Here is a 19,399-nt window from a genome sequence, read left to right on the forward strand (position 1 = left end):
CACTGCCATAGAGTCTATTCGACTTATAGCAACCCTCCTTGGGTTTCCAAGGTAGTATCTCTACAGAAGTAGATTGCCCAATCTTCCTTCTGAGGAGTGGCTGGTGGCTTTGAACCACCAGCCTTCTGGTTAGCAGTCAAATGTCTTAAGCACTACGTCACCAGAGCTCCTAAAAATACTAATGTAACACATTTTTTGATGATATTGTCATAAAGGAAAAAGAAATTCATCCCTCTGCATTTGAAAGAAGACAAAGGACATTTTTACCAGCATTTTCAGTAGTTTCATCTCCTTCATTTTTAGGTGCCATTAAGTCAGCTCCAACTCATAGCAACCCTATGTACAATAGAATAAAACACTGCCTGGTCCTGCACCATCTTCACAATCCTCGCCAGGCTTGAGCCCATCATTGCAGCCACTGTGTTAATCCATCTCGTTGAGAGAGTTATTGTTAAATGTTTGCTGTACACTGAGCACAGAGAGCTACAGTTAAAAGTTTGTTCTACACTGACCACAGAGCTCTGTGCATTGTACACATTATCTCTCTAGTTCTTCTCAATAGCCCTGTGGAGCAGGGATTATACCCCTAACACAAAAAGGAAAAAAATGAGGCTTAGAGAAGGTAAACAAATTGTCCAAGGTGGCAGAACTTAATACGTAACAGAGCCAAGATTCAATTCCAAGATTCTGTCTCATTCCAAAGCATGTGAGAACCACATCAAAATTACAGGGAAAAGATTAAGTTGCTGCAAGCACTTGAGGTAATGTAGATCTTGTATTTAAAAAGTAAAACAGCTAACTCCTCTTCTCCTTAAACCAAACTAGTTGTTGCTGAGTCACCTCTTAGTCATGGCCACCCCATGTGCCCCAGAGTAGAACCATACTCCCTCCACAGCTTCTTCAATAGCTGGATTTTCATTATTAGCTTGTCAGGCCTTTCTTCTAAGGCATATCTTGGTGGATTCAAACCCTCAACTTTTCAGTTACTAGCTTAGCACATTAACCATTTGAACCAACCAGGGACACCCTTTTTCCCATTAGGAGCTTATAATTTAGGACAGTGATCATCTCAGAATGTGTCTCTCATATCAGAGGTGGATTTCTACCCTTAGGTTAAGCCAGAGCAACAACCTTCTTGGTGACTGGAATTACCATGTTGGCCCTTATAGGTGTTCATATTTGGAATTTCACTTTGGAACTAGTAAGCCACCACTTGGAAATTCCTATTGTGCTTTTTATTGGGATGTGCCATTGTGTTGAAGATATGGCTCATATTTCACATGGCTTCCCTTTAAGACAACTCAGAGCAAAAATTTCTCTCAGGATTTGGTGCCAGAAAACCTGAGCAACTAGAATGTTTCTGTGGCCCTTCATTGTAAGCCTTGTGACAGATCTCGTTTCCCTTTTTGCTTGATAGCTAAGAAGCTTAAGGCCAAGCTCAACAGTTGACTGAAAAGTGGTGTAGAATATTATGGTATGCCTCATGTACCAATAACTTGTGCTGATTAACCATTTTTTCTTTATTAAATTTTTTCTCTCCTATGGTGTTTTATTGTAGACGTTTCTGTAATCCTTTTCAAACTCTATTGGAAATAAATAGAGGCATGTGTACATTTACTTATTTGTGTGAGTAATAGAACCTCTCTATTTACAACTAGAATAAATCACCAGTCCCCAATTAGACAGAGAACTCCTTAAGGGTAGGCAATATTTTACTCATCTATGTATCCTTAGGACAGACACTCTTCTTGGCATATGGTCAGCACAGAATAAAAGTATACAGAATTTTGAAATTCCCTGGGGCATCTTTTGGACAGTCTGAAAAACTATTTCAACCATGAACTGCTCTCTCAGCACTTTAGTTCTCATTACATGATTCTGCTTTCTGTTCACATTCTTACTCCCATCACAGCTGGAGAGTGAGAAGATGCTGTTCCAATAGACTCCATGCCATAAAATGCCAGCATCCCTAAAAGAGTGTCCATGACAGAGTAACCCTAAGACTGTGTCTCTAACACACCACTCCTAACAGAGCACCTTACATATGGAAGAAACTCAATAAACGTTTGTAGAATACATGTTGAAAACTGAGCACCTTGTCATCTTTTGTGTATCGATGTGAGAAAACGCTTCCTCCGAGTTCTATCTCTTTTTTTTTTTTTTTTTTTCTCCTCAATAATCTATGTTGAAGAGATGAAGCATAATATGGGCTGAAAGCTAAGAAGATGCTGGGGTAAGACAGACTTGGGTTCAAATCCAGTTCTGCCACTAACTAGCTTTTTAACTTTACCACGCTTCAGTATTTAACCCTGGTAAGCCTCCACTTCCTCACCTCTCATGAAATTGTTATGAGGATTTAATTATATAACAGTTTCAGTGCACTTAGCCCAATACCCTGTACATTATGGGTACTCAGTGACTGGAGAATGTCTTATGCATTTTCATATATTCACTCCATGGTGAAACATCAAACATCTACCCCTTAGGGGGCTGAATTATGCTTCTGATCAAAATACACTAAATTTTTGATCCCTAACATCTCAAATTTACTCAGTCCACTCTCCTGCCCCAAGTCCAACCATTGAAGTTTTCACCCACTTCCCTGCTGTGGAGAGTTGCTGTGGAAATGAACAGGTTTCATTAATAGATAACTTCAAATCCTCTTAACATACTAGAAATAATTGAAAAATGACAGGGCTTCTCAACAATTTCAGAGATACGGAGAAATGGGATTTGAATTTAAAGCAAGCGTCATGAACAAGATTGAAATAATTGGGAACCTAATGGCTGATTTCCAAGGATTAGATTTAGAAAAATGCACATTCTTCTAAGTAAAGCGTGGAGGGAATTCATGCATTAGTTATAATGCTTTGCTTTGAAAGATAACTCTCTTCAGAGTGATGACAATATAAAAATACATTTGCATTTAATTTAGTGTTTATGAAAGACATTGTTTGCTTACCTATATAGAAGTCAAACTCATAGACTTAACAGTCAGTGATTAGTATAATCTTCCTACTGAAGCCTTGTCCTCAAGTTACCACAAACCATCTGGGGCCTCTGTATGCTCCATCTGTATGCAGGGGCAAGAATGCGACATTAGCATTGTGGCTACACAAAAAACAAACTTGCATTTAGAGACAGGGAGAAGGAACCACAGAATGCACAGTTACCCGATGACTTGTGTATTAGAGCCTCCTGAGTACAGAGATATGTGTCCCTGGAAACCTTGATTTCAAAGTCAGAACTGCCATTGTAGGCTGCTGCTCTGCAGTTTCCCATACTAGAGACAAAGAATTCATGTTCAGACTCTTAAGGTCCATCTCATTTTTAGGGAGCCAACAGTGTTTTGTGTATCTGTCTACCCATCCTGCCATTGAAAGTCAGGGTTGTCCTCTGGGCTCAAAAACAACACAGCCATTGTTGTTTTCCACCCTGTAATTCTAAATGAGCAAACCTGGTGCATCAGGTGCACTACATCCTATACTTATAAGGAGCCAAGACATGAAACATGGGAAAATCTATTTGAGCTGACAGTGCTCCTCATGGATAGTGATCTAAGTGGAAACATTTGTCCACTTTAACAAGCAGCTTGTATTTGAGAATTTACACCTGTAGTCTCATATATTGAAGATGATCCCATATCCCACAAGAAGTCAACATTTGCATAATGGGTAAGAGCATGAGCTCAGAGTCAGAAAATCACTGTGTAATTCTGGGCAAGTCACTTTCCTTTCTATGTCTAACCTATTTCTTTCTCTTCAGAGAAGCAATAAATGATAGAACTTACTCCAGATGGTTAAATGAATTACGTTTTTACATTCATGTTGTACAATTGACTTACAAGATGTGCTGGTTAAGTTTGTCTGTCAACTTGGCTGGGCCAGGTTAAGTGGCTGGGCAGCTGAATGTAGTTATTCCCCATGATGATATTGGTAATTAACTCCATGGTAGAATCTATTGGAGCAGCTGAGTAGCTGCTTTGGGTATGTGGTCTGCTTCCCGTACATAAGAAACAGATTTGGGAATGGTCTCTAGCTTATGGCACACTTGAACCCTGCATGTAGCCTTGTCGTTGTTCAGCAACCTGCTATGCTCTGCTCACCTTGAGACTTTCAATGGACTTGAATTAATGGTCTTCTGTGTGGTTTGGTAACATCAGCACTGTGCCTTTTTACTTGTCAACCTTGGGCTTGTCAGTGCCAGCAGCCAGCAGCTGAGTGAAGAAAAGCCTCCACCTTCAGTGGGCCAGAAGCAGGAGGCAGAGCTGAAGCCTAAGGTTGAGGGCCTTTCATCCAGCCCTTAGAGCCTAGCACTTTTAACTTGGACTTAAACCGTCTAAACTGTGTGAGAATAAACTCTTGTTTGTGGAAGCCATCCCATTTGTGGTATATTTCTGTTAGAGCGGCACTAGGTAACCAGAACACAGGAGTACCTAGATGCATTAAGAACTCAATAAATGTTGTTAGCTGCCGTCAAATCAGCTCTTACAGTGCCCTTATATATGTTGTTGTTGTTGTTATTGTTGTTATTGTTATGTGCCATCGAGTTGGACCCAACTCTTAGCAACCCCTTCTTGGGTTTCCAAGGCAGTATCACTACAGAAGTAGATTGCCCAACCTTCCTTCTAAGGAGTGGCTGGAGAATTTGAACCAGCCTTCTGGACCTTATAGCAGAGCTAAACTTCTACTTCCATAGTGATACTGCCTCGGAAACCCAAGGAGGGGTCGCTATGATTTGGGTCCGACTTGATAGCACATAACAACAACAACAAACATTCCCTGGTCCAGCACCATCTTCTTCCTGTAAAGATGCTTTCACCTAAAAAATAAGCCAATGAAAACCTTAAGGATCACATCAGAACATTGTCTGATTCACTCGGTATGTTTGATTCCCTTGTTCTGGCTGTTGTGCCAATCTATCTCATCGAGGATTTCCCTCCTTGTCACTGACCCTCTACTTCACCAAACATGATGTCCTTCTCTAGCTATTGGTCTTCTCTGATGTTAGGTACTGTTATTCTTATGCTGGGAACTTCAAATATGGTCTTGCTTAAAAATCACAGTAGTACAGACATAAGTATCATCCCCTTCAACAGAGAAAACTGAACACAAGCAGTTCACTGTCATGATTTTGTGGTAACAAAGCTGACTTGATCTTCATCTAACTCTAAAGCCAATGTGCTTTCTGTTTTATATTATTTATTTTCAATTTTTTTTTCAACTGAAGCTATAAATTTCCTACCACACTTTTAAATGTCTACATTTGAAAAATATTTTCAAAGAAGAATAATACCTAGTCCTATTAATATCCTCTTTTGTAGAAAGAAGTCTTATTGTCTTTAAACAAAAACATCAACTTTTCACTCAGATACATAAGCAGGAACTTTGCTGTTAGTGAGATGGTATGTCACTGTTATTTTGATTTGCATCTCTCTAATGGTTAATGATTATGACTGTTTCATCATGTGTTTGTTGGATGCCTGGATATCTTCTTTGGTGAAGTGTCTATTCATGTCTTCTGCCCATTTTTTAATTGGATTTTTTGTCTTTTTCATGCTGAGATGTTGGAGTTTTCTATAAATTTTAGAGATATGTTCTTTATCAGATATGCCATTGCCAAATATTTTTTTCCCATTCTGTAGGTTCTCTTTTTACTCTTTTGGAGAAGTCTTTTAATACACATAAGAATTTAATTTTCAGAAGGTCCCGATCATCTAGTTTATCTTCTGCTGTTTGTGTATCTTGGTTTATGCTTGATAGTCTATTTATGCCATAAATTAGGGTCCCTAAATTTGCCCCTTTTTTTCTCTGATGGACTTTATAGTTTTGGGTTTTACATTTAGGTGTTTCATCCATCTGCAGTTAGTTTTTGTGTATGGTGTGAGGTATGAATCTTATTTCATTTTTCTGCAAATGGATATCCAGTTTTGCCAACATCATTTGTTTAAAAGACCCCATTTAATGGATTCCAGGTCTTTGTCAAAAATCAGCTGATCATAGGTGGATGGATCTATTTCTGGGTTTTCAATTCTATTCCTGCTCTATATGACTGTCATTGTACAAGTACCAGGCTGTTTTGACTACTGTGGCTGTATAGTAGGTTTTGAGATCTGGCAGTGTGAGACCTCCTCCTTTGCTCTTCTTCTTCTTCAATAGTGCTTCGCTTATCCAAGATCTCTTTCCTTTCAATATATAATTAGTGATTGGTTTTTCCATGCCTTTAAAAAATGTTGATGGAATTTGGATTGGGATTGCATTGAATGTATAGATTGCTTTGTGCAGAATTGACACTTTCAGTGTTCTATCTTCCTATCCATAAGCATAGCATGGTCTTCCTTTTATGTAGATCTCTTATAGTTTCTTGAAGTAGTGTTTTGTAGTTTTCTTTGTAAAGGTCTTTTGTGTTTCTGGTAAGATTTATTCCTAAGTATCTTATCTTTTTGGTAGCTATTGTAAATGGTATTGACTTCCTTATTTCATTTTCAGAGACCTCTTTGCTGGTGTTGTTGTTGTTGTTGTTGTTATGTGCCGTCGAGTCGGCCCCGACTCATAGCGACCCCTTCTTGGGTTTCCGAGGCAGTATCACTACGGAAGTAGGATTGCCCAACCTTCCTTCCGAGGAGTGGCTGGTGGATTTGAACCGCCAGCCGTCTGGTTAGCAGGCAAGTGTCTTAGCCACTATGCTACCAGAGCTCCCTGGAGGAATCCAAATGATTTCTGTATGTTGATCTTGTATCCTGCCACTATGCTAAATCTCTCAATTAGTTCCAGTAGTTTTTTTGCTGAGCAAGTTGGGTTTTCTATATATAGGATCATATCCTGCAAATAGGGGTAGTTTTACTTCTTCCTTACCAATTTGGATGCCTTTGATTTCCCTTTCTTGTCTTATTGCCTGGCTAGAACTTTGAATACAATGTTGAATAGAAGTGGAGATAGAGGACATCCTTTCTGGTTCCTATTCACAGGGGGAATGGTTTCAGTCTCTCTGCATTGATAATAATGTTGGCTGTTGGTTTTGCTGGTTTTGCATGTATACCTTTTATTATTTGAGGAATTTCCCTTGTCTTCCTATTTTACTGAGAGTTTTTATCAGGAACAGGTGTTGGATTTTATCAAACGCATTTTCTACACCTGTTGATATGATCGGATGATTCTTTTCCTTTATTTTACTTACGCGATGAATGATGTTGATCGTTTTTCTAATGTTGAACCACCCTTACATACCTGGTATGAATCCCATTTGGTCATGATGTATTATGTTTTTTATATGTTGTTGGAGTCTATTGGCCAAGATTTTGTTGAAGATTTTTGTGTCTAAATTCATGTGGGATATTGATTGGTCTGTAATTTTCCTTACTAGTGGTGTCTTTGCCTGGTTTTTGTATCAGGGTTATGCTTGCTTCCTTAAATGAATTTGAGAGGATCATCCTTTTCTATGTTCTGGAATGGTTTGAGTAGGATTGGTGTCAGCTCTTCTCTGAATGATTGGTATAATTCTTCAATTAAATCACTGGGTCCAGGACTTTTTTTGTTTCTATTACCTGTTCAATTTATTCTGTTGTTATGGGTCTGTTCAAATTTTCTACTTAAGTCTGTGTTAGTGTAGGTAAGTAATGTGTTTCTAGAAATTTGTCCATTTCTCCTAAGTTTTCAAATTTGTTCTTCATAGTATCCTGATATTATTCTTTTTTATTTCTGTTGGTTCTGTTGTAATGTTGCCCATTTCATTTCTTATTCATGTTATTTGCATCTTCTTGCCAGTGGTTTGTCCATTTTATTAATCTTTTCCAAGAACTAACTTCTAGTCTTGTTGATTTTTTCTATTGTGCATTTTCTATTCCCTTTATTTCTGCTCAAATCTTTATTTCTTTTCTTCTGGTGACTGTAGGTTTTTGGTTTTTTGCTGCTATTTTACTAATTGTTGGAGATGTTAGGTTAAGGTATTGATTTTGGCTCATTTTTCTTTTTTGATGTATGCTTCTATTGCTATAAATTGCTCTATGATCACTGCTTTTCCTGTCTCCCAAAGATTTTGGTATGTTGTTGCAGAGTAGTAAATTACTTAGTATGGCTTTTCTACCCATAAGTCATTGTAAACTCAGTGGTGGAATGAGCAACTGAAGAGCTCCTGATTGTAAATGTTATCAACCTGGGTTATTTCTGTTGGGTGTGGCACAATGCAATGTTATGGGAGGCTCACTCTCAAGTGCTTAGAGTTCTGATGGTATGATTGGCTAGTTTGACCACTCTGCCGGGCTCAAAAGGAGGCCTCCTAGAGGCAGAACTCTCTCTGACTGCTGGTTGAGGAAGACGTGCTGCTGAAAGAGACACGGGCTCCTGAGACACGCGTTACTGGGAAAGAAACGCAAGAGACATGCATTTCTGAGTGAGACACCAAGGGACCAGCACTGCTGGGAAAGAGACTGTGAGAGACTGTTGGCTGAGGGATGGTGGGCTGGAAGAGAGACTGAGCATTTTTCCTGAACTTGAATTGTAGCCTGGTGCTTCCCTAATAAACCCGATAATCTGTGAGTTCTGCATGGCCACTGCAGTGAATTATCGAACCCAGGAGAGAGGTGGTGTGTGCTTTGGGAGGAACAGTTGGTGAAAGGGCTGGAGGGAGGCAGCATGTCTGGCCTTGCAGTAATAGACCTTGGGTTACTGATAGTGATTCTGTCTTCTTGTAGGGTTAGAGGGGGTCAGAACATGTGGCCTCCTTGCCCTTTTTGTAGTTGTGCTTTCATTTGATTAAAAGAATTTTTTATTTCATTTTTTATTTCTTCTATTAGCCAGTCATTTTTAAAGAGGGTGTTATTCAACCCATGCATTTTCTCTTTTTCCGTTGGTCTTCTTAGTGTTGATTTCTAATTTTATAGCATTGTGATCTGAGAAAATGCTTCACGGTATTTCAATGTTTTTAAATTTACTGAGGCTTGCTTTGTGACCTAACATATAGTCTATCCTGGAGAATGTTCCATGTGCACTGGGAGAGATCATATATTGTGCTGTTGTTGGGTGAAGGGCTCTGTAGATGTCTATAAGTTCAAGTTGGTGGATTGTGTTGTTTAGTTCTTCTGCATCATTGTTGAGCTTCTTTCCAGTTGTTCTTTTATTGAAAGTGGTGTATTAAAGTCACCCACTATCGCTGTGGAGACATCTATTCGCCTTTTCAATTCCGTGAAAGTCTGATTTGTGTATTTTGGTGTTCTTTCATTGGGCATGTAAGTATTTATTATGATTGTGTCTTCTTCTTCAACTGATCCTTTAACCATTATATAATGTCCTTCCTTGTCTCTTATGGTGTTTTTTTTTCTTAAAGTCTATTTTTCAGAAATAAATATTGCCACTCCTGCTCTTTTATGTTTGCCATTTGCTTAATGTATCTTTTTCCAATTTTTTATTTTTAGTCTATTTTTGTCTTTGTCTCCTCTTATAGATAGCATATTGATGGGTCATGTTTTCTTATCCAGCCTGCAACTTCCTCTTTCTTGAGTGGTCCATTTAATCCATTGGCATTCAGTGTAATTATAGGCAAGTATGAATTTATTGATGTCATTTTGTTACGTGTTTTTTCATGGTGTTGCTGATTTCTTTGCGTGATATAATTTTCTGTGTTGAGTTTATTTTGTTTATGAATTTTGTTATCATTTCCTTTGTTGGTATTGTTTTAGTATTGACTAAATATTCGTGCCTCTCCTCTTTTTTATTTGGATGCAAATGTTTATCATTCTTTCTTGATGTTATCCTGTAATTTATAGTTTTCTTCACAAGTTTAGAACAGTCTTTTCTATCTCACAATTATTTTGACTGCCTCATCATTTGGAAGTTCTGTAACTACACTGTTTATTCCCTCTTTTTGGTTTGTAGTTGTTTTCATTTACCAATTGATGTCTCTTGTTTCCTACTTACAGTCTTGTGAGCTAATTTTTCTTGGATACTTATATAACTGTATTAGTTCTGGGTTATGTTATCATGTGTATTAATCATCATGTGTTGTTTGCTGTTGTTGGTCTTCCGTCTGAGGGACTCCCTTTAGCATCTCTTATAAAGTTTTTAAAAATTCCCTTGATTTATGTTTATCTGGAAATGTCCTAATTTCACCATAATATTTGAGGGACAATCTTGCTGCACATATAATTCTCAGTTGGCAATTATTTTCTTTTGGGGTTTTGTATATCTCACCTGCATGGTTTCTGCTGAGAAATCAGAGCTTAGTCTTATTAGTTGCACTTAATAGGAAATTTTGTGTTTTTCTTGTTCTGCTTTCAGGATTCTTTCTTTGTCTTTGGTTTGGGTGAGTTTGCTTATGATATGTCTCATAATTTTCTTTTGGGGTCTATCCTGTTTGGGGTTTATTGAAATTCTTGAATGGATGTCTTCTCATGTTTCATCATATTAGGGAAATACTTTTCAAACAAACCTTTGACAATTTTCTCTGTGGTTTTATTTGGCTCTTCCTGTCCTGGAATTCCAATTACATGTAGGTTATTCCTCTCAATGATATCTCATATGAATCTTTGTCTTTCTTCATTTTGTTTTGATCTTTTTTCTGATTGATTCCTTTACAAAGTAGTATTAACATATTTGTCTTCAATCTCACTAATTCTGTCTACCATTGATTTAATTCCACTCCTTTGCCTATTCAATGTGTTATCTATTTCTGAAATATTAGTATTAATCTTCTGGATTTCTATTTGTAGTTTTTGTAATATTTCTAATTTTTTGTTTATTTTGTCAATTTGTTCTTGTATTGTTTTATTAGCTTGTTCTAGAGTTTTTTCTGTGTTTTTCTTAATTTTGCCAGTGTTTTCCTTGAACTGTCTTTCAATCCATTGAAGGTACCTAAATGTAATTCTTTTGAATTCCTTATCAGGGAGTTCCAAAGCTGCTTCTTCCTCAGGAATGTTTTCTGGGTTTGTATCCTGATCCCTTGTGTCTACTACTTTTATCTTGCTTTTTTGTTTGGACTGGGATGGTAAGTTTTCTCTGAGGTATTGTGATGTTGTTGTATTTATGTTTAATTTGCACTTGTGTGTTGGTGTGATTCACCTAATATTTTTTGTTTTGTCTTTGTTTTTTTGCCTTTATTTTGTTTGATATACATGTGTGAGCAAGTTATTGTGCTCCACTATTGGATAGTTGGTAGCATTTATGCACTCACCACCTGTCTTGTGGTGGGTATGATAGAGAATGAGTATGTGCCCACAGATCTCTGTTAACTGTTTGTAAAGATCAGTTGAAGGTGAGTTGAGCTGATATTAGCTGCCATTTATCATTGGTTAGTTGGTGCAAAAGAAAGTGATCGCCCTCATTCTGTAGGTGGAGTTGCAGAAGGTGCAGGTGTGGTTGGGTTGTGTGGAGACAGTCACTCTTCCACTCAGACTAAAAAAAAATTTTAAAGAGAAAAAAAAACACAAACCACATAAACAAATAGGAACAATCACACACACACACACACACACACACAGCAAAAGCAAAGGCCATATATGAGAAAAAAAATTTAATAATATATTTAAAGAAAGATAATGAGAAAAGGGGGGACCCAGTATCTGGGAAGGGGATATGAGAGAAAAGAGCAAGAATAAAAGAATAGTAAAGAAAAAGTGGGAAAACTGCAAAAGGAAACATGAGATGAACAGAATCAAAAGGAGAAAAGAAAGAAAAAGGAAGGGAAGCAAAAAAGGGAAGAGAAAGGAAAGATCATCCAGAAGAAGAAGAAACAGGGAAGGGAAAGAGAAACTAAATAAATAAATAAATAAGGAAGAAAGGAGGAAGACAAAAATAATAATTTAAAAACAAACAAACAAAAACAAAACTGTGGGGGATGGGACAGGGCACGCAGCCTCTGTCAGGGCACAGACTGGGATGGAATTCCTGCTGGTCAAGAAGGTGCGTAGAGGTGGGGGATGGTATACCTCTGCTCACCAAGACGCTGTGAGGTATAAGAGTAACAAGTGGAATATCACACCTTTCTAGTCGTCAGCTTCCAGTGAGGTTGCTTGTGCTTTCCTCAGCAAGTTGAGCTGTCCAGATCAGAATGCCACTTGCATACATTCAAAATGACCATACTGCTTGAAAATATTCAAAATGGCTGCATCCTCAGAACAGCTGCCAGTCCACAGCTCTGTTTGTCTCCTTCTTCATTGTTTTCCTTTGTGGTTGTCAGGCACCAGTGGGGTCCTTGGTAAGTAGAACTAATTCCTAGGTTTCTACCAGGTTGCCGTTTGCAAATATTCAAAATGGCTGTGCCATTTTGCTAGCACCCTGCAACTCCATTTGTCTCCTTACTCACTGTTTTCATTCAGCTTCTTCTTCTAGTTGGTATTTAATACACTTGTTTATCCTTCCTTTCAAAGCTCAGGGTCCCAGGTTTATCATCTGTATCAGTTGCATTTGGTTTCCCATTTCTTTGTTGCAGAGTGTCTGTGTAGTTTGTCTGCCTATTCTGCCATCTTGCCAGAAGTCCCCCGTATGACATTCTTGATGTCATCCAACAACTTGTCTGGTCTTCGGTCATTGGTGTTCACTGTGTCAAGTCTAATACTCAGATGGTCTCTAAATGGAAGTGGGACATAAATAAGTTCATATTTTGGCTTTTATGGACTTACTTTAACTTTCTTCATCTTTAATTTGAACATGAATATGTGCAATTGATGGTCTGTTCCACAGTCAGCTCCTGGCCTTGTTTTTACTGATGATATTGAGCTTCTCCATCATCTCTCTTTACAGATGTAGTCAATGTGCCCAAGGCAGCAGGGCAGGAGAGTGGGAGAAAGGGGATTAAAAGCCAGGAACCAGGACAGAGGAGCAGTCAGTCCCAGGGGTCCAGGTGAGGAGAGGGAACCCAAGCACACCCAAAGCAGCACTGGGGGAGAGCAGGAGAAAGGGGATTAAAAGATCCAGGAACTTGGACAGAGAGCAGTCAGATGCAGGGGCCCAGAGAAGGGTGGTATGAGAGGTTTCCAACAGGGAGACAAGCTTGTCTGTTGGTTTGTCCTACCATGGTGATGTGTTGATGTGAGTTTTGAAGCTGAGCCACTGGTATTTCTAACCCAGTGGGATGCACATGGTGCACAGGTATCAGCCCAGCTTACAGACTAAGACAGACTAGAAGTATGAAGAGGCCGTCCACTTCTCTAAGAATTGGCCAGGAAAAAAAAAAAAAAAAACCTTATGAATAGCAAAGAAACACTGTTTGATACATTACCGTGCAACTTTATGAATAGTCTGGTTAGGTTAGAAGGCTCTCAAAATAGGACTGGGAAAGAGCTGCATCATCTGAGTAAACCCAGCCTTACTCCTATGGACAAGGTAAAGCTTTAGAGACATGCAATCAAGATGCATTGCTAATTACTGGTGATTGGAAAGTATAAGTGGGAAAAAAAAAAAAAAAAACCAGCAAGATCTAGTCACCAATAAAGTAGGACACAAATAAAGTGGAGACCAGAGATTATCTAAACAGCTACTGTAAGCAATTTGGCAGTCTAAGTGCAGATGTTGTTTTTCTCTTTGGCTGAAGGATACAACTGCTGGGGTTAAGATAGATCTGAACTCCACTCACCATCTGTGTGAATTTTGGCAAGTTACTTAAACTCAACTATAAAATAAGGATTAGGACAAAAAGTTATCATGAAAGTTAAATAAGATGATGCATAGAAAGCAGTTAATGAAATGCTGGGCACATAATAAACACATAAAATTTGCCATTATTTTTACTTTTATTGCTGTTATTAGTATGTACATAAGTGTCAAAAGCCAAAGGAAGTTATAGATCAACTACTGATATCTAATCAGATAATATTTTCTTATTTATACTGTTTGTTCCTTAGAATATAAATATTCATAATTTCACCATTAAGTACAATGATTATCACTGTTAGGTGTCAGTAACTCCATTTCAACTTATAGCAACACTATTTGACAGAATAGAACTGCCCCATAGTGTTTTCTAGGCTATGATGTTTACCAGAGCAGATTTCTAGGTCTTTTTCCCATGGTGTGGCTGGTTCAAACAACCAAGCTTTCAGTTAACAGCCAAGTACTTTGTTGTGTCACTAGGGCGATGATAGCTGTAGGTTTTTCATAGATGTCTACATCTCTTAGTGCTAGATGGTGTGGATTTTGTCAAATACTTTGTTCGCATATATTGAGATGATGACGTGGTTTTTCTTTTTTAATCTGTTAGAATGTTGAATGACATTTATTTTCTAATGTTAAAATGATATTGTATCCCTAGTAAAAAACTTCACATGGCTATGATATATTTTCATGTATTGTTGTATTTGATTAGCTAAGTTTTTTGCATCTATGATGACAAAGCATATTGATCTGTTTATTTCTCTTGTAATGTTTTTGCCTAGTTTTGATATCACAGAATGATATCCTCAATTTTATGAAAGAAGTTGTGTAGAAATAGTATTAATTCTTCCTTAAGTGTTGGGTAGAATTCACCAGCAAAATTTCCAGACCTGGAGTTTTCTTAGTACTTTTGAGTTTGGTTTGGTTTCAGTGTCTCTTTATATACTCTTTTTACTTCATCATCACAAATTCAAGTCGTGTAAAATGCTCTCGTTTCACAGAAAATGAAAGATAGAAATGAACTGGGAAGTCTGGCACTCAGAGACTAACTCAATTTTTATTTTCATAAATTGGAAGCCCACTTATATTTTGAAACCATCTTTTATCTCGTTTTCTCTTTTAAGTTATCCTTATTTTCACTACTTTCAATCACCATGGAATAGTTTTAACACTATAAAATACTTCTGGTGTGTTCATGTTGCATTTGGAATATAACCTTCAAACTGGAAAAAGTTTTAGTGATCCTGTCATGGAATCTCTTCTTTTTCTGCATGACAAATAGACCTAGAAAGGTGTTTTGCTCAAGATGACACAGTTACTCAGGGGCATAGTAAAAGTCAGAATCAACTTATCCTTTCATTAAATCATTAATGTATTGTTAAGCAAAAAACTATTGATCCCAACCGAGTACCAACTCGGACTACACTGGACATTGTTCCCTGGTTCCCAGTCTAATAGTGATATCGGTCATAATAACAGACCATTAGAATACTGTGTGGGAAACATAACAGTGAAGGTGTACACAGACTGCACTAAGATTAGGATAGGAATAATTCTGTCATTGTTGCTATAATCAAAGTCATAACTGTATTTTTTTCCCTGTAAGTTTTAGACACCAAGCCTTTTCTCTTTTCTTATTAAAATAATACATGGAGAAATGTATGTAAGTACTTTTCAGAAAGTTAATAATCCATGTAATCAACACCAGATCAAGAAACAGGATATTTTCAGTATCTGAGGATTGGACAATCTACTTCCATAGAGATACTGCCTCAGAAACCAAAGGAGAGGTCTCTCTGAGTTGGAAATGACTTGACAACAGTGAGTTCGGTTTTTGTGTGTGTCTGTGTTTCTTTTGTTTGTTTGTTTTTGTTTTTTGAGAGGGCTTCTAAGGTAGTAATCATACTATCTTCCAAGGAGAAGGATTATTGTTGGTTTCTGTGTTTGGGCTCCAACTCATGACAATCTTACGTATTGTTGTTGTTGTTGTTATGTGCCATCGAGTTGGACACAACTCATAACGACCCCTCCTTGGGTTTTCGAAGCAGTATCACTATGGAAGTAGACTGCCCCATCTTCCTTCTGAGGAGTTGCTGGTGGGTTTGAACCGCCAGCCCTCTGGTTAGCAGTCCAGTGCCTTAGGCACTATGCTATCAGAGCTCCCAATCTTATGTATAACAGAATAAAATGTCCAGCACCATCTTAATGATCATTGCTATGCTTGTATCTATTGTTATGGATAGTATGTCAATCCATCTTCTTGAGGGTTCACTCACTTTCATTTATTGATTATTAATTTTGGATGTGGAAATAGGGAAAGTCCAGAAGGTGCCCCAGAATATGACTCCCAGTTCATTGTTCTCTCCACTGCACCAAATGTCCCTCTTGTTAAGACTCTCTAAAAGCCTTCAAAAATTCACAAATTCCTCTGAAATCTCCTCTACATTATTAAATATGGAATATTTCTCTACTATAAAATGTATATACTTGTATAATTTGGATGATCCATGTTTAAACGATTAAAAAATATCATCAGGGAGTTTTCACTTTACAACTTTCCCTGAAGTTGTATAGTTTTCCCTTTAAAATTCTGGAGATGCTTTCAAGGAGAGAAAAAGGCCCAGGGGACCAGGATAGAGCAAGGAGTCAGCAACAGGGATCCAGGTGAGGGGAGGGAACCCAGGCCACACCCTCAAGTGGCAAGGTGGGAAAGCGTGGGAAAGGAGAGAAAAAGGCCTGGGGGGCAGGACAGAGTGAGGAGTCAGTGGCAGGGATCCAAGTAAGGGGAGGTTGGAGAGGTTTCAAACAGCTAAGGGAGAAAAACCTGTCTGTCGGTTTGTCCTACTGTGGTGACGTGTTGCTGTGAGGCTTGAGGCTGTGCCACCATTGTTTCAAACCCAGCGGGGGTTCACATGGTGCACAGTTATCATCCCGGCTTGCAGACTGAGACAGACTAGGAAGAAGGAAAAGGCCATTCTCTTCTCAAAGAATTGGCCAGGAAAAACCTTATGAATAGCAGAGAAACACTGTCTGATACATTACTGTGCAACTTTATGAATAGACAGAAAACATTGTCCAATACAGAGCAGGAGGATGAGCCACTTAGGTTAGAAGTGACTCGACGGCTGCTGTCAACAACAGATGATTTTAAAATCATAACTTGGATTATTCTTTAAATAATAGCAAATGCAACATCTGAAAGTTTCAAGACAACACATTGAGAATTCTGTTGTTGCTGTTAGGTGCCACTGAGTCAGCTCTGACTCACAGTGACTCTACATACAACAGAAGGAAACACTCCTTGATCCTGTGTCATCCTCACAATCCTTGCTATCCTCGAGACCATAGTTCAGCCACTGTGCCAATCCATCTCATTGAGGGTCTTCCCCTCTTTTGCTGATCTTCTTCTTTACCAAACTGAGAGCTCTAGTTATGAGATATAAACAGTCACATAAAATTTGGGGAAAAAAATGTTTTGATTTTCCTTTTATCTTTCAAAATATTTAAAATCAAGAGATGATTCATCAATTAATAACATAGAAATCTGTAATAACAATTAATTCCATAAATTTTTTCCTGCCCTCTCCCCTCAGATTAAAAGATATATATTTTTTTTCTCTGACATAGAATGTGATGGGAAAATGTGGCTATTCCTTGGGAAATATGATTCTGACAGCAAATATACTGAACCCTTACAGGGTTACTGGTTTCCCTGGTTCATCACCTTTATGATATCATGATTATACATCTCCAGTTACATAAACAGCTTTAATCCTTTGGGCTGGGTCTTTTGGTACTTAGGGGTTAAAAACGACTAAATAAATAAATAAAGGAATATCTAATATGAAAATGCATGTGCCCAAAAATGTCTGGAATATTTAAATTTTTACTCTAGTAATGTATTCCAGGGTTGCTATGAATTCTAACCTAAGTAATTGAGTATTAAATTAATTCTTAATGTAGATAACGTTTTTATTTAAATTAAGATGAACTTGTGGGATGCTAATAAGGGATGAGAGTATAAGAAATGATATATTTCTGGAGTCCATTTGACTTCTACTACTTGTCCCTTTGTTATATTTCACAGAACCAAATATACCTTTTATTCCTTCATTATGCTTTTTTCATTAGAAACAAATCTGTGATGCTTGACAAATTTTATAATCCTGCAACTCAAGTAATTAGCTAAAAAGTCATCAAAACCAGATGGCGCTGTATCGAAATTGTGTGCAAAATGTCAATACTGCCTAACTCCTACTCCAAAGTCCCCAGTTGTTTTGGCTGAGGATAATACACTTATGGGTTTGATAAAAATATGAACCTTTTTAAGATCTATATGTATCTCTAGCATCTCAAAATATCTATACTAGTCAAAAGTTAGCTATTTCAATAACTTTCATTACAATTATGGATTTACATCCATATTTTCCTGCCTCAAATTTGAGGGAAAAACATTATACAAAATATATTTTGATGCCATTGGATTTAGAGTTATTTTGAAAGACAATTTGTGTTGCTTCAACTCCAGAGCAACATTGTTCTTCCATTTTTAAAAGATGTATCTATTTTCTTCCAGATGTTCTGACTCTAAGAAAGAATCCTTGGCTATTCCTTTAAGTTATAATTCATACCAAACTTTTACCCTAGACAGCAAAAATAAAACCATGAGCTGGGAATGTTTGAAAGAGAATGTAACAGACCTTAACACAATTAAGCCAGAGATCTTTATTTATGGCCTTGTCGCATCCTACCCACCATCTCATCCAATCTAACTGGTTTTCACTCAGTCAGCTCTGACTTATGGTGATACCACGTATGTTAGAGTAAAATTGTGTTCCATAGAGTTTTCAATGGCTGATTTTTTTTCAAAAGTAGATCTCCAAGGTGCCTCTGGGTAGGCTTGTGGTTAGCAGCTGAGTGTGTTAACCATTTGTATCATCCCTAACAACTTCAGGATTCAACCACCAAACTTTCTCCCTTCCTGGGCATAAAACCAATGTCTCCCAAGTTATAATTTGGCAATTATACCTTCTCTTCCTCAGAGTTATGCCAACATTTTGCCTCTAGGTTAACTCCACCCACCCCAAGGAGGAGGTCTTCCCAATCCAAGGCAGAGCTATCAGGCTACCATGATAGATAATTGCTTCCGCTAGCAGCACTGCTTCCTCATTCTTCTCTGCCAGGAAAGTGTCTCTCAAACTCTCACTTCGGCTCTCTTGTACAAACGCTGCAGTTCCAGGCTTCTTTAAGTCTTGCCAGTATGATGGTGAAAATGTCAACTTTGAATAAATCTACTAATTGGCTCAGCACAATCTGAAAATGGAACCAGTCAATCAGATCATTCAGAGACATTTTATTAATTAGTACAATATGTAACTTAGCACATATGTACTCTTGTCATGTAGAATTGAGAACAAATAATTCTGCAATAAGTGGTTTAAAAATTAATGGCAAAAAAAATGACTAATTATACACTTAGGACCTATTCATAGAGCACAGTCCTGTGTTGTTGTTGTTGTTAAGTGCCATCCAGTCATTTCCGACTCATAGCGACCCCATGCACAGCAGAACGAAACACTGCCCAATCCCGCGCCAGGCCCACAATCCATGCTATACTCGAGCCCATCATCGCAGCCACTGTATCAATCCATCTCCCTGAAGGCCCCCCCCCCTTTCATCGACCCTCCACCCATCCTTCTCCAAGGAATGGTCCCTTCTCACAACATGACCAAAATAGGTGAGACGAAGTCTGGCCATTCTTGCTTCCAAGGAGCATTCTGGCTGCACTTCCTCCAGGACAGATCTGTTAGTTCTTTTAG

Source organism: Orycteropus afer, unplaced genomic scaffold (assembly GCF_000298275.1).
Source record: "Orycteropus afer afer isolate SDZICR_OR568_19922 unplaced genomic scaffold, OryAfe1.0 scaffold00298, whole genome shotgun sequence".
NCBI lineage: Eukaryota > Metazoa > Chordata > Mammalia > Tubulidentata > Orycteropodidae > Orycteropus > Orycteropus afer.